This window comes from Rhinopithecus roxellana, chromosome 6 (genome assembly GCF_007565055.1).
Source record: "Rhinopithecus roxellana isolate Shanxi Qingling chromosome 6, ASM756505v1, whole genome shotgun sequence".
In the NCBI taxonomy this organism is placed as follows: domain Eukaryota; kingdom Metazoa; phylum Chordata; class Mammalia; order Primates; family Cercopithecidae; genus Rhinopithecus; species Rhinopithecus roxellana.
In genome coordinates, this window is record NC_044554.1 from 73,551,319 (window position 1) to 73,573,994 (window position 22,676).

Here is a 22,676-nt window from a genome sequence, read left to right on the forward strand (position 1 = left end):
TACAGATTCAATGCAATTCTAGTCAAAATCCCAGACAGTTATTTTGCAGATATTGACAAACATATTATAGCATTTAGATGGGGAGGAGAAACACCCAGAATAGTCAACACAATATTGAAGGTGAAGGACAAAGTCGGAGGAGTGACACTACATGACTTCATTGCTTATTATAAAACAGTCATTGAGACTGTGGTATTGTTGAAAGAATAGACAAATAGGTCAACTGAATAAAATAGCCCAGAAATAGACCCAGTAAATCAACTAATCTTTGATAAAGGAACAAAGGCAATACAATGGAGAAAACATGTCTTTTCAACAAATGGTGCTGGAACAACTGAACAACCACATGTTCAAATAAAATCTAGACACAGACCTTACACTGGAATAAAAAAAAAATTAAATAAAAATGAATCACAGACTTTAATACACAAACTACAAATGTCTTAGAAAGTCTTAGATAATAACACAAAAGAAAGCCTAGATGACTTAGGATATAGTGATGTTTGTAGATACAACAAACACCAAAGGCATGATTCATGAAAGAAATAATTCAGAAGATGTAATTCATTAAAATTAAAAACTTATGCTGTGTGAAAGACTATCAAGAGAATAAGAAGAGAAGCACAAACTTGGAGGATGTGTTTGCAACATACACATTTGATAAAGCACTGTTATCCAAAGTCATTCTTCTATTAATCATGAGGAAGCAGTGATTAAAAAATAATATAAAATTGATTTATCTCATCCAGTAGTGGTAACATTTTTAGGCATAGATGTTATTATACATGCGTTAAGGTGAGAATTCACTTTGAATAGAATAATAAAGCCACAGTTTTTTAGTTATGACGCAGGAGGAACTGGACAGGAGCTCCCTCCCACAATTGAATTCCAGACTCAAATTTGTTCTGTAATCACCTCCAGGAATATTAAAGTCTTTTTAAAAAAATGTGGTTGATCCTTATTACTTCTAGAATTGAAATGAGCTAAAGAAGCATTCTAAGATTGTGTTAAGAAAAATAAAACCATGATGAGGCATAGAGCAATTCCTTTGTGCAGTATTTTAATTGCATAAATTATCCAATTTAGTAACATATTAAGGTAAAGAATAATATTTTATCTGTGTTGTAAATTCTAAAGTTTAGTTAACTTGAAAAATAAGTGTTTTCCTTTAAAACAGCATTTTTGAGTGGCCATAAGTAGGTTAAATAAACATGATCTTTATGAATGAAATAGAAAATGTTTTTAAAGCTGAAAGAACGTCTTTGTAGATTTAAGATTTCAAAAATCCAATAACCTTATGCCATATAAAATATTTTTAAATGAAATAAAAAAGAAAATCATGTGAACTGTAACCCAATACTGTTATCTGTGTGCGTGCTGGACTCAAGGCTTATCATTACATATTGTCTTTGGGGGGGAGTGTGCATTATTAAGATGATTGTGAGTGATGCCATTTTGAATTATAATTAATAGAATCTTCCATGCAGCATCTGGACCATTTCAGGGAGGTATTGAGTTTTACAGTTTAGAACAAAGTGGGAAGCACTGATGGCAGAGGCTTATGTCATGCCATGTCTCAATTACTTAACACTCTTCTCAAATTCAGTGGAGTTTATCACACTTTGTAATCTGGTCACTATAGAACTTTTTTTCTGGAATATTCTGTGTTTGATTTTCAGGCATTAATAATTTAGATTGAAGAAGGCTAATCAAAACAAACTTGGGCTGGGGCAAATTTGGGAGATGAGGAAGAAAAAGCACTGAACAAGGAGCCAGGAAGTCCGGATTCTAATTCCAGTTCTGTCTCTGTGTGAAATTTTGGCTTAATTAATCTTTCTTAGCTTTGAAATATGAACTGTAAATAATATTATTAACAAATTATAAGGCCAGTTCTGGTTGTCATATACTGTAAGACCAAATTCCTTGAAATTTTTAGATGAGATATAGGGTAACATAGATAACATGTCCCTCCCACCACAGCCAGTTTCTTTCTTTCCCTAGGATTCTAGGTGACACATTGACCAGGGCTTCGCTTTTTAAAAATATGCTGAATGAATATGACAGAATAATAATAAAAATTTTTGCAATTCCTAATGCCACTAACAGTCATTGTTCTGTTAATCATAATGAAGAAGTGATTAAAATATTAAATAATGTAAAATTGATTTATCTCATCCAGTAGTGGCAACATTTTTAGACATATATATTACATGTGTGTTTGACAGGGTGAGAATTCACTTTGAACAGAATAATAAAGCCACAGTTTAATGGTCTGACATGGCAGGAACTGGACATGAGCCCACTCCCACAATCTTAATTTCAAACTAAAATTTGTTCTGTAATTTCCTCCGGGAAGAAAATAGAGTGGTCTAAGTGCTATCCTCTCTTGTTTATTCTCTGTGACACAAAACCTACATAGTTGTTTGGAAATCTCCACGCTCGGAGAAAATAGGAACTCACTTGTCAATAAAGCAAAGATTTCAGTGAAATGTTTTTGTACCGCCACACAAGACAACCCAAGATGTAAGATAACCTGTCCACGAATATGTAAGGATTTACTCTAAATCAAAGAAAAATAATTTTTAATCAATTCACATTTTCATTTACTTGCTCATTTAACAAACCTTCGCTGATCATTAGCACCACTTCTGTTTAGTGCTAGAGTCTATTCAATAATAATGAGCATTCAACCATTGTCTTACACAATCACACAGTTGAGAAGATAAATTGTGTCCACATGTGCAAATTATTCAAATCATCATTATGTAAATACCAGAAGAGAAATTATGACTTTTTTTTCTTGGGCTGTAATGATCACCTAAGTCTTCATTGGGAAAATACCCTTTTTGCTATGTAAAGCTCCATTTCAGTGATTCATCACATTTCCTTATAGTATTTATTATTAGTGTTCTTCTAAGTTAATTCTTTTACATTTATAAAATAAGAACATGTATTATTATCTCAGTTTTATATTCAAATGTAGGGATATCAGAAAGGTGTCATGACAGTGGAGATGGCGAATCCCCACATAGAAGCAGAGCAATGAGACAGGAAAGCCCCAAATCCATGAACATTTACAACAAAACTAGTTGACAAGGTTTCCTTACAAATCTCAAAATACAAGCAGATGGGGATAACCCATCAAAACCTACCAAAACTAGCAAGACCTTCATGATATCAGCATCTGAATGGGAGGAAGCAAAAAGAAGAAACAAGGGTGCATGATAATGCTGACAAGCATAATAGCCAAACTCCTGGATTTCTTCATATGTTGGACCGAGAGAGAAGTTTAATCATAAATTGTTATATCATACTAGAGAAAAAGTGTACTGAGTTTAGGTTAAGAACTAAATGAAGATTTTCCATATTAAGAAGTCAAGTTTTAGCTGAAATGAAAGCAATACATGACAGTATTGTGTTATTTGGAAACATGGAAATAAATGCCAACTAACAGTGTGGAATGCAGGAATTGGGGTAATATAAAGTGAGACAGGAGGCTGCTATTTTTCCTTATAGTATCTCCGGCACTCTTTGCTTGTCTGAACCATGTATACATGTAATTTTTGAAAACAAAAAGTATTAATAGTATTGGCAAGAAAGTAAAAAACAATATTTCCATGACCTAAGTGAAAATTGAACAAATTTGAGAGGAACATTGGCTGTATTTTAGCATTAATACAGAAATACAGAGAAACATCAGAGAAAATTTGTTAAGCTGCAACTCCATCCAGAGAAAATAACACACGTTGCCTTCACCATGAGCAATTTTGGCTTCAGCATCTGTAGTTCACTCTTCTTTCTTTAACAAACACTGAATTTATTTTGTTAAAAATTTCTGGCCTTGGAACATTTATGAAATACAGTGGAATTTTAGAAATTAATTTAAAATATAGCAAAGACCATAAATATCAGTTAATAGATAGATGTTAACTAAATGCATCTTCTGTTTGATCACCAAAAAATATACTATAGTGAATACTGAACATAGCACCAACAGTATATGAGAGTTCAAATTGCTCTGCAATCTTGTCAATACTTAGTATTGTCAATCTTTAATTTTAGCCAGGTTAATAGATGGATGTTGGTATCCCATGTTATTGCTAATTGGCATCTTCCTGGTCACTACTCAACGTAAATATCTTTTCAGATAATTATTGGCCATTTCTATATCATCTTTAAAACATTTTTGACATGCCAATTCAGATTTCAGGATCTCTTTCCTAAAAACTTTCTATAATTTTTGTTGATTTCGATGAATTTCTATTTTTTTAGATAAAATATTTTTGTTAGAGACACACAAACACAGCTTTTAAAACTCAGAAGCAGAATATGTTATATTCACTCATGTAGTTATCTGCTCCTTTACTCTTTCTTCATTCCTGATGTTCTAAACTTCTTTCTGTTGTTCCTTTATTTGAATAGCTGTCTTCAACAGTTCTTTTCAGATAGGTTTTCTGGTATCAATTTCTCTTTTTCTTAATCTGAAAAGTTATTTATTTCACTCTCCATGGATATAAGATTCCTACTCTTGGCAGGGGCTTTTTTTTTTCAGCATTTGGAAAATATGCCACTTTCTTTTGGTTCTCACGGTTTTTGAAAAGAAATTTGTCATCAGACTGTTGTTTTTATAAGTAATACATTGTTTCTCTGGATGATTTTAAGATTTTTTTGTTCTTGGTTTTCCGAAGTTTGATTTTGATGTGCCTGGGGATGGGTTGTTTTGCTTTATCCTCTTTGTGGGTTCACTGAGCCTCTTGATTCTGGAATTTTATGTCTTTCACCAAATTCGAGCAGTTTTCAGCCCTCGTTTTATTTTATTTAATTGAAACTCTATACATTCCTTTCTGTCTGAGAGTCTTATGACACAGAGATAAGATCTTTGTATTGTCCTACAGGTCACTGAGGCTGTATTCATTTGTTTTCAATCTACCTTCTCTTTTTTCTTCAGACAATACCTTTTTATTGATATATATTCACATTTACTGATGCTTTTGCTCTGCTCTGTCACTGTCAGATTGATTGTTCCTCCTCATTTGAGTTAATGTTTCTAGTTACGAAGAGTTATTTTGTATTGCATTTTAGAAAGTTGAGGTATTATGATATGACTCAGTTTCCTATTTAAAGTCATGACTATCAAGCTAGGATGGTACTCAGGTGTGCTCACACACATAATCTCTACAGGTATCTAGCAGCCAGGAGGAGCTGTCTTTTAACTGCTTGTGTGAGATGATAATAAGGCTTTACTCAAACAAATTCTGCAAGATGCCTACCAGTATCAGGAGGGGAACTGTCTCCCTACTGTCACCTAGGGATGGTAGCCAGGCTTTGCTCATGCACACAGCCCCTGCAAATGCCTACCAGACAGGAGACAAAGCCACTTCCTCACTGTAGAGGTGGAGTAGAAGCCAAGGCTCTTGTCAAACAGTTGCAGTGCTGGCAGCTGTGCACAGTGGAGCGAGGGAGGGACAGAGTGGTGTTTATTTTCATGATGTTTGGCTAGAGTAGACCTAGTGTAGTCAAAAAGATTTTTTAAAATTATACTTTAAGTTCTGGGTTACATGTGAAGAACACGAAGTTTTGTTACATAGGTATACACGTGCCCTGGTGGTTTGCTGTACCTATTAACCCGTCACCTACATTAGGTATTTCTCCTAATGTTATCCCTCCCCTAGACCCCCACCCTGTGACAGGCCCCAGTGTGTGATGTTCCCCTCCCTGTGTCCTTGTGTTTTCATTGTTCAACTCCCACTTATGAGTGAGGACATGTAGTGTTTGGTTTTCTGATCTTGTGATAGCTTGTTGGGAATGATGATTTCCAGCGTCATCCATCCCCCTGCAAAGGACATGAACTCATCCTTTTTTACAGCTGCATAGTATTCTGTGGTGTATATGTGCCACATTTTCTTTATCCAGTCTATCATTGATGTACATTTGGGTTGGTTCCAAGCCTTTGCTATTGTGAATAGTGCCACAATAAACATACATGCGCATGTGTCTTTATCACAGAATGATTCATAATCCTTTGGGTATATGCCCAGTAATGGGATTGCTCAGTCAAATGGTATTTCTAGTTCTGGATCCTTGGGGAATCACCACACTGTCTTCCACAATGGTTGAACTAATTTACAGTCCCACCAACAATGTAAAAGCGTTCCTATTTTTCCACATCCTCTCCAGCATCTGTTGTTTCCTGACTTTTTAATGATCACCATTCTAACTGGTGTGAGATGGTATGTTGTTGTGGTTTTGATTTGCATTTCTCTAATGACCAGTGCTGATGAGCTTTTTTTCATACGTCTGTTGGCTGCATAAATGTCTTCTTTTGACACGTGTCTGTTCATATCCTTTGCCCACTTTTTGATGGGGTTGTTTTTTTTTTGTTTTGTTTTAATTTTTTTTTTTTTAAGTTTAAGTTATTTGTAGATTCTGGATATTAGCCCCTTGTCAGCTGAATTGATTGCAAAAATTTTCTCCCATTCTGTAGGTTGCCTGTTCATTCTGATGATAGTTTCTTTTGCTGTGCAGAAGCTCTTTAGTTGAATTAAATCCCATTTGTCAATTTTGGCTTTTATTGCCATTGCTTTTTGATGTTTTAGCCATGAAGTCTTTGTCCATGCCTATGTCCTGAATGGTATTGCCCAGGTTTTCTTCTAAGATTTTTATGGTCCTAGGTCTATGTTTAAGCCTTTGATCTATCTTGAGTTGATTTTTTGTATAAGGTGTAAGGAAGGGGTCCAGTTTCAGTTTTCTACATATGGCTAGCCAGTTGTCCCAACACCATTTATTAAATAGGGAATGTTTCCCCATTGCTTGTGTGTGTCAGGTTTGTCAAAGATCAGATGGTTGTACCTGTGTGGTGTTATGTCTGAGGCCTCTATTCTGTTCCATTGGTCTATGTATTTGTTTGGTACCAGTACCATGCAGTTTTGGTTACTGTAGCCTTGTAGTATAGTTTGAAGTCAGGTAGCATGATGCCTTCAGCTTTGTTCTTCTTGCCTAGGATTGTCTTGGCTATGTGGGCTGTTTTTGGGTTCCATATGAAGTTTAAAGTAGTTTTTTCCAACTCTATGAAGAAAGTCATTGGTAGCTTGATGGGGATAGCATTGAATCTATAAATTGCTTTGGGCAGTATGACCATTTTCATGATACCGATTCTTCCTATCCATGAACATGGAATGTTTTTCCATTTGTTTGTGTCCTCTTTTATTTCCTTAAGGAGTGGTTTGTAGTTCTTGAAGAGGTTTTTCACATGCCTTGTAAGTTGGATTCCTAGGTATTTTATTCTCTTAGTAGCAACTGTGAATGGGAGTTCACTCATGATTTGGCTCTCTGTTTGTCTGTTATTGGTGTCTAGGAATGCTTGTGATTTTTGCACATTGATTTTTGTATCCTGAGACTTTGCTGAAGTTGCTTATCAGCTTAAGGAGATTTTGGGCTGAGATGATGGAGTTTTCTAAATATACAATCATGTCATCTGAAAACAGAGACAATTTGACTTCCTCTCTTCATATTTGAATACCCTTTATTACTTTCTCTTGCCTGATTGCCCTAGCCAGAACTTCCAATACTATGTTGAATAGGAGTGGTGAGAGAGGGCATCCTTGTCTTCTGCCAGTTTTCAAAGGGAATGTTTCCAGTTTTTGCCCATTCAGTATGATATTGACTGTGGGTTTGTCATAAATAGCTCTTATTATTTTGAGATATGTTACATCAATACCTAGTTTACTGAGTTTTTAGCATGAAGGGGTGTTGAATTTTACAAAAGGCCTTTCTGCATCTATTGTGGTAATCATGTGGTGTTTATCATTGGTTCTGATTATGTGATGGATTACTTTTATTGATTTGCATATGTTGAACCAGTCTTGCATCCCAGCTATGAAACCAACTTGATGGTGGTGGAAAAGCTTTTTGATGTGCTGCTGGATTTGGTTTGCCAGAATATTATTGAGGATTTTCACATTGATGTTCATCAGCGATATTGGCCCGAAATTTTTTTTGTGTGGGTCTCTGCCAGGTTTTGGTATCAGGATGATGCTGGCCTCATAAAATGAGTTAGGGCGGATTCCTTCCTTTTCAATTGTTTGGAATAGTTTCAGAAGAAATGGTACCAGGTCCTCTTTGTACCTCTGGTAGAATTCGGCTGTGAATCCATCTGGTCCTCGACTTTTTTGTTGGTAGGCTATTAATTACTGCCTCAATTTCAGTACAAATAGGCACAATAAAAAATGATATAGGGGATATCACCACTCTTCCCACAGAAATACAAACAACCACCAGAGAATACTGTAAACACCTCTATGCAAATAAACTAGAAAATCTCGAAGAAATGGATAAATTCCTGGGCACATACACCCTCCCAAGTCTAAGTCAGGAAGTTGAATCCCTGAATAAACCACTAACAAGTCAAAAAGTTTTTGTCCTGCAGGGATACTCCTCTCCCAGACCTACAGCTAGAACTGAAAAAAATACATAGTTTTTTTGTGTGTATTGGTATGGTAGGGTTTTTTTTGTTTTTGTTTTTGTTTTTGAGACAGAGTTTTGCACTGTCACCCAGGCTGGAGTGCAGTGGCATGATCACTGCTCACTGCAACTTCATCCTCCTTAGGCTCAAGCAAGCCTCCTGCCCCAGCCTCTCAAAGTGCTGGGATTACAGGTGTCAGCGGCAATTTTCTTTCTTCTGTTTACATATTTTTATTTATTTATTTTTACCTGATTCCACTAGAGTGCAGAGTTCAGTAAAAGTCTTAGGCCTAAACTTGAGGAGAGGTTTAACATTTGATCATCAAGCATCATATTAGCTATAAAAGGTTTTGGTAGATACTTAATCACAATAAAGTTATTTTTAAAATTTCCTGGTTTGCTATGAATTTTTTTTACAAGAGTGTTTTTATCAGATGGCCAGTTTTTTATTTTTTATTTTTACAGTGTGTGACCATTGGTGTTTCCAGGTGGCAAAAGCTTCTTCCGCACTAGACTAGGGATATATAGGAGGGAAAACTGACAAACTAACAGAAAACAAGCAATCAAACACAAAATAGGAAACTGAACCCTGGGTCCTGAGTTCTCAAGAGAGTCTGCATTTTCCCCCAACCTTTCAGAGTACTCTGATGATAGTTTCATGTATTTTGTTGTACTGGTTTATTAGTATAATCAGCAAGATAGAATACATTGAAATATATCTACTATATCTTGTTCAGAACTAGAACACAATGAAATCATTGTTAAGTTTTGTTTTCTAATTTTTTGTTGCTAGTCTATAGAAATAGAATTTGTATTGACTCTTTTGCTAATAATTTTGCTAAATTTATTTATAAATTCTTATGTTTTATTTTTATTGGGACTTTCTTCATTAAAATGTTATATGTATTTATATATATTATGTATTTTATGTATTTATGTAATTTATGTATTTATATATATTTGTATATATTTATATATATAAACACACACACACCATATTTCTAAAATCCACATCCTTTGTTGTATACTTAGGTTGATTCCATATCTTGACAATTGTAATAGTGCTGCAATAAACATGGGAGAGCAGACCATTTCTTTGATATATTGATTTCATTTCCTTTGGATATTGCTATGGTTTGAATTTGTCTTTTCTAAAACTTATGTTAAAATTGAACTCCCAATGTGGTAGTATTGCAAAGTGAATCCTTTAGAGGTGATTGGATCATGTAGATTAATCCATTCATTAATTAATGAGTTAAGGGATTAATGGTTCACCATGGAAGGGGAACTGTCCCTTTACAAGAAGAGGAAGGAGGGAACTGAGCTAGCATGTTAGCATTCTCAGCACGCTGGCCATGTGATATCCTGTACTACCTTGGTATGCCTCGGTAAGAAGGCTCTTAGTAGATGTGGCTTCTCAACCTTGAGCTTCCCAACCTCTATAATGGTAAGAAATAAATTCCTTTTATTTATAAATTATCCAGTTTCAAGTATTCTGTCATAGCAACAGAAAATGGACTATTACAGATATATACCCAATAGTGGGATTGCTGAATAATAAAGTAGTTGTAGTTTTTCGAGGAACCTGCGTAGTGTTTGCCTCTAACGACTGTACTAATTTACAATACCACCAACAATGTGTAAATGTTCTTTTCTCCACACCCTTGCCAACACTTGTTTTCTTATATCTTTTTGATAAAAGCCATTCTAAGTAGATTGAGATGGTGTCTTACTGTGGTTTTGATTTGTATTTCCCTGATGATTAGTAATATTAACTGTTTTTTAAAAAATATATGTGTCGCCTGTTTGTATGCTTTCTTTTGAAAAATGTCCATTAAGGCCTTTTGCCCATGTTTTAATCTGATTTTTTTGATGTTGAATTGTTTAAGTTTATCATATATTTTGGATATTAACCCCTTGTCAGATGTATAGATTGCAGATGTTTTCTCCTATTTGTGTTGGAGGTCTTAATTAAAAAAACCTTTCCCAGTTTCAGTGTCATGATGCATTTCCTCGTTTTCTTCTAGTAGTTTCATAGTTTTAGGAGTTTGACATTTAAGTATTTAACTCATTTTGTGTTGATTTTTATGTATGATGAGAGGGAGAGGTCTTGTATCTATTAACACTTTTTTTTAACGCTTAAGCTTTTTGTTTTCTTGTATTCAAGTTGAATCTCTTTTAAGTAGCACATAGGTTTTGTTTTGTAACTCCATCTAAGAATCTTTGTGTTTTAAGAAAACATTTAGAAGTTATATTTCATGCAACTTCGGATAGATTTGACTTTAAATCTACTATAATATATTTTTCATTTCTCCAACCTATTAAGTTGTTAGGTATGTTCTTTTTCTGTTCTCTAGTGATTATCATAGAGAATACAACATGAATTCTTTTATTATAGTATACTACAATATTTTTACAACCACTTGACAATGCTGACTTTAGTTCTTTAATTCTATTTATCACCTTCTTGCCCTTCGTTATCATTGACATGTATTTTATTAAGGTATTTATTTTATTTTTTTAATTTATTTTTATTTTTTGAGTTGAAGTCTCTGTTGACCAGGGTGGAGTGCAATGGCACAATCTCGGCTTACTGCAGACTGTTTCAGAGGTTCAAGCGATTCTCCTGTCTCAGCCTCCCTAGTAGCTGGGATTACAGGTGTACGCCACCATATCTGGCTAATTTTTGTATTTTTAGTTAGAGATGGATTTTTACCAAATTGGCCAAGCTGGTCTCGAGCTCCAGACCTCAAGTGATCCACCCACCTCAGTCTGCTAAAGCACTGGGATTACAGGAGTGAGCCACCGCACCCAGCTGACATGCATTTTAAACACAAAGATACCCTGTGATACAAGAAGACTTTATTATTATTTACTATATACATTTACTTTAATTGCACTTTATTGTCTCTTGCATTATCTTGTTTCTCTGAGTTTCCTTCTACCTGAAAAAACTGTCTTTAGCATTTTTTTTCAGAAACCTCATTTGATTTTGTTTTCTATTTTTAATTTTGATAGGTGCATAGTAGGTGTGTATATGTATGGGGTACATAAGATATTTTGATACAGGCATACAATGTGTAATAATCACATCAGAGTAAATGAGGTATCTGTCACCTCAAGCATTTATCATTTCTTTGTGTTACAAACGTTCCAATTATACTTTTAGTTATTTTAAAATGTACTGTAAATTATCACTGACTATAGTCACTCTGTTGTGCCACTGAATACTAGATCTTATTCATTGTATCTGTATTTTTGTAACCACTAACCATTACCACTCTCCCCCACCACTGCTCTTCCCAGACTCTGTTAACTGTCATTCTACTCTGTTTCCATGTTTGTTTTAAGTTTGAGCTCCCACGAATAAGTGAGAACATGCAAAGCTTGTGGTTTTGTGCCTAGCTTCTTTCACTTAAGATAATGTCTTGAAGTTCCACCCACATTGTTGCAAATAACAGGATCAAATTCTTTTTTATGGCTGCATAATACTCCATTGTGTATATGTACCATATTTTGTTTATCCATTCCTCTGTTGATGGATACTTAGGTTGCTTCTAAATCTTGGCTATTGTGAATAGTGCTGCAATAAAAATGGGAGTGCAGATATCTCTTTCACATACTGATTTCCTTTCTTTTAGCTATATACCTAGCAGTGGGATTGCTGGATTATGCGGTAGTCCTATTTTTAGCTTTTTGAGGAACCTCCATACTGGTAATATCTTCCTGTAGTTTTGACTTGCATTTTTCTTTTTTTGAGATGGAGCTTCACTAGTTGCCCAGGATGGAATGCAGAGGCGTGCTCTTAGCCTACTGCAACCTCTGCCTCCCAGGTTCAAGCAATTCTCCTGCCTCAGCCTCCCAAGTAGTTAGGATTACAGGCACGCAACACTGCACCCAGAGAATTTTGTACTTTTAGTAGAGATGCAGTTTCACCATGTTGGTCAGGCTGGTCTTGAGCTCCTGACCTCAAGTGATCCACCTGCCTTGGCCTTCCAAAGTGCTGGGATTACAGACATGAGCAACCATGACCAATCTGACTTGCATTTTTCTGATGATCAATGATGTTGTGCACCTTTTCATCTATCTCTTTGTCATTTATATGTATTCTTTTGAGAATTGTATATTCTGATCTTTTGTCCACTTTTACATTAGGTTATTAAATTTTTTTCTATAGGGAGGGTTGTTTGAGCTCCTTATATATTCTGGTTATGAATCCCTTTCAGATAGATAGTTTGTAGACATTTTCTCCCATTGTGTGGGTTGTCTCTTCACTTTGTTGATTGTTTCCTTTGCTGTGCAGAAGATTTTTAACTTGCTGTGATCCCCTTTGTCCATTTTTTCTTTGGTTGCCTGTGCTTTTGGGGTACTACTGAAGAAATCTTTGCCCAGACCAATGTCCTGGACAGTTTTTTCAATGTTTTTTTTTTTTCCTAGTAATTTCATAGTTTTATTCTTAAATTTAAGTCTTGAATCCATTTTGATTTGATTTTCATATATGGCAAGAGATAGGAATCTCATTTCATTCTTCTGCGTATGGATATCCTGTTTTCCCAGCATCATTTTTTGAAGAGACTGTCTTCTCCGTAATAAATGTTTTTATCTTGTTGCTTTTAGGATTTATTCTTTATCTTTGACTTTGAGAGTCTGATTATTAAATGTGTTGAGGTAGTCTTTGAGTTAAGCCTGCTTGGTGTCCTATAGGCCTCTTGTACTTTAATATCAACATCCTTCTTTAGGGTTGGAAAGTTCTCTGTTATTGTATCTTTGAATAAACTGTCTACACTGATTTCTTTCTCTGCCTCCTCTTTAAGGTCAATAACTCTTAGATTTGTCCATTTAAGGTTATTTTCTAGATCTTGTAGGTGTGCTTCATTTCTTTCTATTCTTTTTTCTTTTGTCTCCTCTGCTATAAATTTTTAAATAGCTTGTCTTCAAGCTATTTTTTTCCTTCCACTTGATCCATTTTGCTGTTGAGATATTCTGATGCATTATTTAGTTTGTCAATTAAACTTAACAGCTTTAGAATTTCCACTTGATTTTAAAAAACTATTTCAAACTCTGTCAAATTTGTCTCATGAGATTCTAAATTTCTTCTGTGTTATCTTAAATTTTGTTGCACTTTCTCAAAACAGCCCTTTTTTAGTTCTCTGTCTGAAAGATCACTTATCTCTGTAACTTGGGATTGGTCACTGGTAGTTCCATTTGTAAGGTCATGTTTTCCTAGACAGTCTTGATGCTTGTGTATATTCATCGATGGCTGGGCATTGAAGAGTTGCGTATCTAATCTCTGCAGTCTGGACTTATTTGCGAAGGGAATTGAGTGTTGTGATCCAAGTTTTTGTTCATGTAGCCATATGTGTATTAGCATTGTGAAAGGAAAAGTCTTGGGGCCCTAAAATCACTAAAGAGAAAAGTCAAGCTGGGAACTTCCAAATGATGGGGAACAAGTCCTCTGAAGTGGCTAAATTCCCCCCTGCCACACACATACACACAAAAGGTGGTATTGTAGTGGGGTAAAAACGGCCAGCAAAATGGAAAAAAAAAAAGTTTTATCTTAAAGGTCTAAAGGAAATATTTCCTCCCAACGTAATATTCCCCATAGGGAATTGCAGTCACACTGCAGAAGGTCTTTTATTTTGCCTTTGGTTACTGGCCTAATAAACAGATTTACTTTATTGAAAGAATTACTATGTCATTATTACTAAGTTTAGTTTGTGTAGAAAAAAACTGAGATAGAAAATTTTTTAATCAAGGTTTTTATACCTGTGTAACTTTATGTGCTTTTAAAGTCCTTGTGTTGTTGAGTTACAGGGCTTTAATTCCTGGATTAAAAATGACACCAAGTCCTGGTTAAGTCTTAACACTAATAGCAGTTGAAGCTTCATCTTCAAATCCGGTAGAAGATGCCAATTAAACTGTTTGTGTGACACAAGGCCAGAAATTAAAGCTGTTCAACTCCTCAAGGCCCAGGAACTATCATGGATGAGGTGGACATAGGATATTGTAAGGGCCAATTTTGAGAGATGAATTAAGTTCAGTTTCTCTATAAATTAACCATTAATGTCAAAAACACACTGATGCAAGACCAGCATATGGGCCCCTGTGTCAGATTAATAAGGTTTTCTTGAAGTGTTAATCAACTCCTTATTAAAGGTTATAATTTCCATAAGCCTTTTATAACCTTTATATCTTATAGTCAAGATGATTTAAATTTTATAAATTATTTATAACATTTTGAAAACCAAATTTAATTGGCTTCATGCTGTTTTTATTAGGGCTTTTTTGGAAAATTAATGTCTCTCAAAGAATGACCTTTTTTGCCTTTTTTGGAAATTCTTGAGTTGTCACTTTAGTTAAATGAATGACTTATTTTACAGTGACCTGTGATTCTATTTTGTGACGTCAAGTGTTTTAAACCTTTTTAACAAACTTTCCAAAATCAAATTATAAATTATGTCTTTTTCTGACTTAATGCTTTAGGATGTTAAGTTTCTTAAAGTCCAAAAATGTCTATTTGGCTTATTTGGTATAAAAATCATACAGGAAGCATTGTAAAATATGAAATAATGTTTGATATTTTGGAGGCTGTATTTATATAAATATGTTGTTGGTATGTGTTCCAAAATTATGGGAAACTTCTGTAATTCTGAAATAATTACCAAATAAGCCAAATAGTCATTATAATCTGATGCAATTGTGACGTTAAATTATTGTGTGTGACATAGGTAATACATTTTCTTGTCAGTTGTGTCAATTGTGTCCTTGACTACCCTAAAACTTTTTGTCATCCAAAGACAATTGTTGTCTTGTTTTGGTCCTCTTTAGGAGATTTTATGGTCAGCTATAAAACTCTAGCAGGTGCTCTTGAATACAGGGTTCTGATAACTTTGGAGACTGTGACATTAGAGCAAAAACTTTCAGGACTATCATGTAGAGCTGGCATGTTCATGAATATTATGCAGAACAGGAGTTAACTGCATGGGCTGAACTAATAGAAGACTGAACTAATCTTCTGACATTTTTGCTTAAAACATAACTGATTCTTTGTTTTTCAGAGTCAAGAGAACTTGAGCTATTAACAGTTTGTAGCAATTGGGTAAAGTGTACTCCTATGAACAAAATTTGGAGTGTATTTGTTTCTCTCTACCTGATTTATCCAGAATTTGGAAACTATTCGTGAGTATGCTTAACTTATGGCAATATAGTTATTTGCATAAGTGCCATAAGAATGTTTTCTTCTGCAACAAGACACCATTGGAGAAAGTGATTATTTTTCCAAGACTTTGACTAGAATGGTGTGCTTTTTTTTTAAAGAATCAAACTTGATTTACAGAGCCAATAAAAGCCCCTTGGGAAAACTGGCCTTGTACTTTGTCTACACAGTCCCTGAACAGGGTTCCTGATCTGTGATAAGTAAAGAATGTCACTTTTTGACAGGCCCAGGAGCCCTAAGTTATCTTGGTACCTCAAGAGGAGAGGAATTTACCCAACTCATAGGTATTTGATGGTACAAATCCATGGCTGGGCTCAGCTTTAAAAAATTCTTATCTGAGATTCCTTCTATGGAACAAAGTTCCATCAAAGCCAATTTAAAATGCCTATGTGAAAATAATTATTCTTGTTGCACTTTATACAAATAATCTGGCCAAGTATAATAAAACAAATTGGTCCTACAATAATTTGTCTTTAGTAAAAATGGGAAACTGGAGAGAGAAAAATGTTTCAAAAACTATAGTACACCTGTTTTTAGATTCTAGTCTTGTCTAATGTTTTTTCTATTTTTATTATTTTCTATAGTTTGGACTGAATTCTAATTTTTCCTGGCTACATGTTTCCAAAATAATGTTCTCAATTGTTTTTATTTTTTCTTTTCCTTTTCTTACGCATTTTTCCTAATTTGAAATCACTGAAAACTTAGCTGTTCTTTCTCAAAGCCCTGCAAACTCAACTTAAACTTTGGAAGAAAGTAACAGCAACCTATTTATGTACATAAGCCACTTTCATACCTGCCTACTAATGTATAGACTTCATAGTAATATGGCCTGTATTGATTTTCCAGGATCGTTCTTTTGTTTGTTGTTGTTTTCCTCCCTTCCTCCTTCTATTTTCTCTTTGTAGGACATGAGACTTTACAACCTGCTAAAAATGAGCTTTTCTAATAACTTGGTACCTACTCATTTAGGAATAATCTGTCCTAGCCTTAAGTGATCAGATGAAACCTGAGACCAGAGACTACTTTTCTTCTAAAATGCTTTCTCCAAAAGATTTTAAAAAGACAAGGGGGTAAATGTAAAAGGAAAAGAAATCTTTGGGCCCCAAAATCACTAAACTAGAGAGAAAAGTCAAGCTGGGAACTGCTTAGGGCAAACCTGCCTCCCATTCTATTCAAAGTCATCTCTCTGCTCCCTGAGATAAATACATATCTGATTACCTCCTTTGGAAAAGCTAACCAGAAACTCTAAAGAATTCAGCTGTTTGTCTCTCACTTACCCAAAACCTGGAAGTCCCCTTCCTGCTTTGAGTTGTCCTGCCTTCTGGGCTCCTGTACCCTTATTATCTTTCTAAGTAATTTCTTCTTAACTCCTATATTAGTGACACAGCACTGTTCACCACAGCTGGTGTCTTGCTGGTTGCATGCATCCCAAGTCCATTGACTCCAATCCCAGCACAGCACTGGGACTTTCCCAGGAATTGTGGCCTAGACTGACTTTTAAGTTTATTTAGGACCCCAGAGTGCTTTAGCCAATAATGGAGTTCCAGGGCTAGCTTGAACTCAGGTTCTGACTGCTGGGAGGAATGATTCCCCTCTGGCCAGGGTTGGTGTAAATGCTCCCTCTGCAGGCACTGGCTGAATTTTGCCTGGTGTTGCTTCCTGCTGTGACTGGGCAGCACCAACTTCAAATGCAAAGTTGCATAATCACTGCATTCTCCCTTCCTCAAGCACACAGATTCTCTCTCCATGCCATGCAGTACTACTACTGGGAGATGGGGCAGTAGGGATGTAGACAATTCAAGATTGTCTTCGATCATCTTCAGTGCCTCTTTCCTTTATATGATGTTTAAACCAGGTACTGTGATTGCTCACCTGATTTTTGCTTCTTATAAAGGTGCTTTTTTGTGTGGAGAGTTGTTCAATTTTGTGTTCCTATGGGGAGGACAATGGGTGGAGGATTCTATTTGGCCATCTTACTCCACCTCCCTCTCTCTTCTCTAGTATTTCCTTTAGTAGGGTTCTACCAATGAGAAAACTATCTCAGTTTTTGTTTTCTGAAAATGTTTTAGAAAATATCCTTATAGGATATTATCACAGTATATAAAATTTTAAGTTAGAAGTTGCTACAAACTAAATATTTATTCTCCCTAAAAATTTATATGTTGAAATTTTAGGGGAGGAAAAAATAATTTTTTCTTCTTCCCATCTTAGGTTTATTGACTGGTGGCCCTATAACAAAAGAAATTAACAAGAACAAATCAAACAGAAGGGTTTTTTTTTTTTTTTTTTTTTAACATTTATGTATACATGAGAGATACACAGGAAATAATTAATTTTCAAAGAGATAGCTTAGAACTGCAGCTTATACAGTATGTTCAACAAAGAACAATAATTATTTAGAAAAGTGACAAGACAAAAGAAAAGTAAGTAAGTCTTTAGGGGTAGCAAATTGCAAGAGGACAAATAAATCAAAGTTTATTTTGTAGACTCCTCTTCTGCCATCCCCATTCTTATGGGTCTAACGTTGTCTTCAGTGATCAATTTTTGCCCTTCTTTGTGTAGAGGGAAGGAGGAACACTTCTGTAAATTGATGTCCTGCTTTTAGGCAAATAGGGAAAGGGGAGAAAGCTTTTTTTGTATCTGCTGCTTCTCATTGCCTTCAGCTCAAAATAACATCGTCATTGTTTACAGCAATGACATGTTTTGGAGTGGCATATTCTAATCTCCTATAAAATCTAATCCCCAATGTGATGGTGTTTGGAAGTGGGGCCTTTGGGAGGTAATTAGGTTATGAGGGTAGAGTCCTCCTTAATAGGATTAGTGGTTTTATAAAAGAGACCTCAGAGCTCTTTTGCTCCTTCTTCTATGTGAAAACACAGTGAAAAGACAGTCATCTATTAAGCAGGAAGTGGCCCTCACTGGAAAATAAACCTGCCTCGACTTGGTCTTGGACTTCTCAGCCTTCAGAACTATGAGGAATAAGTTTCCGTTTTTGGTATTTTTTTTTTTACAGCAGCCAAAATAGATGAAAACAGAAAATTGGTAACAAGAAGTAAGGGTACAGTCAAATATATAAAAACATGAAAATGACTTTGGAACTGAGTAATGACCAGAAGCTGGATAGTTCTAAAGTACATGCTAGAGAAAGTCTGCATTGCAAATAAGGGATCATTAAGGGGGATTCTCCTAAAGACTGAGAAAGAGAGAGCTATAAAGAAAGGCTCAATCTTCTTAGAAAGTATCTAAGTAATCTCGAAAATAATCTAGGTAAAAATATAGTCAGTAAAAGCCATTCTGATGAGACCTCAGATGGAAATGAAGAGCATGTTATTAGGCAATGAAAGAAGGGCTATCATTCTTTAAAAATGGAAAAGGCGGCCGGGCGCGGTGGCTCAAGCCTGTAATCCCAGCACTTTGGGAGGCCGAGACGGGCGGATCACGAGGTCAGGAGATCGAGACCATCCTGGCTAACATGGTGAAACCCCATCTCTACTAAAAAATACAAAAAAAAAAAAAAAAAATCCTAACCGGGCGAGGTGTCAGGCACCTGTAGTTCCAGCTACTCAGGAGGCTGAGACAGGAGAATGGCTTAAACCGGGGAGGCGGAGTTTGCAGTGAGCCGAGATCGCACCACTGCACTCCAGCCTGGGCAAACACAATGAGATTCCGTCTCAAAAAAAAAAAAAAAAAAAAAAGCAAAGAAATTGGCTGAATTGTGTTTGTGTCCTACTATTTTGTGGAAGGGAAAACTTGTAAATAAAATTGGATTTTTGTCTGAGGAAATAACTAAGCAAAACATTAAAAGAACAATCTGGTTTTTCTTTCTTTTTTCTTATTATACTTAAGTTCTAGGGTACATGTGCAAAATGTGCAGGTTTGTTACATATATACATGTGCCATGTTGGTGTGCTGTACCCATTAACTCGTCATTTACATTAGGTATATCTTCTAATGCTATCCCTCCTCCCACCCCCGACCCCATGACAGGCCCTGGTGTGTGATGTTCCCCACCCTGTGTTCAAGTGATCTCATTGTTCAATTCCCACCTATGAGTGAGAACATGCGGTGTTTGGATTTTTGTCCTTTTGATAGTGTGCTCAGAATGATGGTTTCCAGCTTCATCCATGTCCCTACAAAGGACATGAACTCATATTTTTGTATGGCTGTATAGCATTCCATGGTGTATATGTGCCACATTTTCTTAATCCGGTCTATCATTGATGGACATTTGGGTTGGTTCCAAGTCTTTGCTATTGTGAATTGTGCCGCAATAAATACATGTGCATGTGTCTTTATAGCAGCATGATTTATAATCCTTTGGGTATAAACCCAGTAATGGGATTGCTGGGTCAAATGGTATTTCTAGTTCTAGATCCTTGAAGAATTGCCACACTGTCTTCCATAATGGTTGAACTAGTTTACAGTCCCACCAACAGTGTAAAAGTGTTCCTATTTCTCCACATCCTTCCAGCACCTGTTGTTTCCTGACTTTTTAATGATCACCATTCTAATTGGTGTGAGATGGTATCTCTGTGGTTTTGATTTGCATTTATCTGATGGCCAGTGATGATGAGCATTTTTTCATGTGTCTGTTGTCTGCATAAATGTCTTCTTTTGAGAAGTGTCTGTTCATATCCTTCACCCACTTTTTGATGTGATTGTTTGATTTTTTTTCTTGTAAATTTGTTTAAGTTCTTTGTAGATTCTGGATATTAGCCCTTTGTCAGATGGGTAGATTGTAAAAATTTTCTCCCATTGTGTAGGTTGGCCTGTTCACTCTGATGGTAGTTTCTTTTGCTATGCAGAAGATCTTTAGTTGAACTATATCCCATTTGTCAATTTTGGCTTTTGTTGCCATTGCTTTTGGTGTTTTAGACATGAAGTCCTTGCCCATGCCTATGTCCTGAATGGTATTGCCTAGGTTTTCCTCTAGTGTTTTTATGGTTTTAGGTCTAACATTTAAGTCTTTAATCCATCCTGAATTAATTTTTGTATAAAGTGTAAGGAAGGGATCCAGTTTTAGCTTTCTACATATGGCTAGCCAGTTTTCCCAGCACCATTTATTAAATGGGGAATCCTTTCCACATTACTTGTTTTTGTCAGGTTTGTCAAAGATCCGATGGTTGTAGATGTGTGGTATTATTTCTTAGGGCTCTGTTCTGTTCCATTGGTCTATATCTCTGTTTTGGTACCAGTACCATGCTGTTTTGGTTACTGTTGCCTCATAGTATAGTTTGAAGTCAGGTAGCATGATGCCTCCAGCTTTGTTCTGGCTTTGGATTGTCTTGGCAATGCAGGCTGCTTTTTGGTTCCATATGAAGTTTAAAGTAGTTTTTTCCAATTCTGTGAAGAAAGTCATTGGTAGCTTGATGGGGATGGCATTGAATCTATAAATTACCTTGGGCAGTTTGGCCGTTTTCACGATATTGATTATTCCTACCCATGAGCATGGAATGTTCTTCCATTTGTGTCCTCTTTTAGCTCATTGAACAGTGGTTTGTAGTTCTCCTTGAAGAGGTCCTTCACATCCCTTGTAAGTTGGATTCCTAGGTATTTTATTCTCTTTGAAGCAATTGTGAATGGGAGTTCACTTATTATTTGGCTCTCTGTCTGTTATTGGTGTCTAGGAATGCTTGTGATTTTTGCACATTGATTTTGTATCCTGAGATTTTGCTGAAGTTGCTTATCAGCTTAAGGAGATTTTGGATTGAGTTGATGAGGTTTTCTAAATATACAATCATGTCATCTGCAAACGGGGACAATTTGACTTCTTCTTTTTCTAACTGAATACCCTTTATTTCTTTCTCCTGCCTGATTGCCGTGGCCAGAACTTCCAACACTATGTTGAATAGGAGTGGTGAGAGAGGGCATCCCTGTCTTGTGCCAGTTTTCAAAGGGAATGCTTCCAGTTTTTGCCCATTCAGTATGATATTGACTGTGGGTTTGTCATAAATAGCTCTTATTATTTTGAGATACATCTCATCAATACCTAATTTACTGAGAGTTTTTATCATGAAGGGCTGTTGAATTTTGTCGAAGGCCTTTTCTGCATCTATTGAGATAATCATGTGGTTTTTGTCTTTGGTTCTGTTTATATGAGGTATTACATTTATTGATTTGCATATGCTGAACGAGCCTTGCATCCCAGGGATGAAGTTGACTTGATCATGGTGGATAAGCTTTTTGATGTGTTGCTGGATTCGGTTTGCCAGTATTTTATTGAGGATTTTTGCATCGATGTTCATCAGGGATATTGGTCTAAAATTCTTTTTTTGTTGTGTCTCTGCCAGGCTTTGGTATCAGGATGATGCTGACCTTTCAAAATGAATTAGGGAGGATTCCCTTTTTTTCTATTGATTGTAATAGTTTCAGAAGGAATGGTACCAGCTCCTCTTTGTACCTCTGGTAGAATTCGACTGTGAATCTATCTAGTCCTGGACTTTTTTGTTTGGTAGGCTATTATTGCCTCAATTTCAGAGTCTGCTATTGATCTATTCAGGGATTCAAATTCTTCCTGGTTTAGTGTTAGGAGAATGTATGCGTCCAGGAATTTATCCATTTCTTCTAGGTTTTCTAGTTTATTTGCGTAGAGGTATTTATAGTATTCCCTGATGGTAGTTTGTATTTCTGTGGGATTGGTGGTGGTATCCCCTTTATCATTTTTTATTGCGTCTATTTGATTCTTCTCTCTTTTCTTCTTTATTTTTCTTGCTAGCGGTCTATCAATTTTGTTGATCTTTTCAAAAAACCAGCTCCTGGATTCATTGATTTTTTTGAAGGGTTTTTTGTCTCTATCTCCTTCAGTTCTGTTCTGATCTTAGTTATTTCTTGCCTTCTGCTAGCTTTTGAATGTGTTTGCTCTTGCTTCTCTAGTTCTTTTAATTGTGATGTTAGGGTGTCGATTTTAGATCTTTCCAGCTTTCTCTTGTGGGCTTTTAGTGGTATAAATTTCCCTCTACGCACTGCTTTAAATGTGTCCCAGAGATTCTGGTATGTTGTA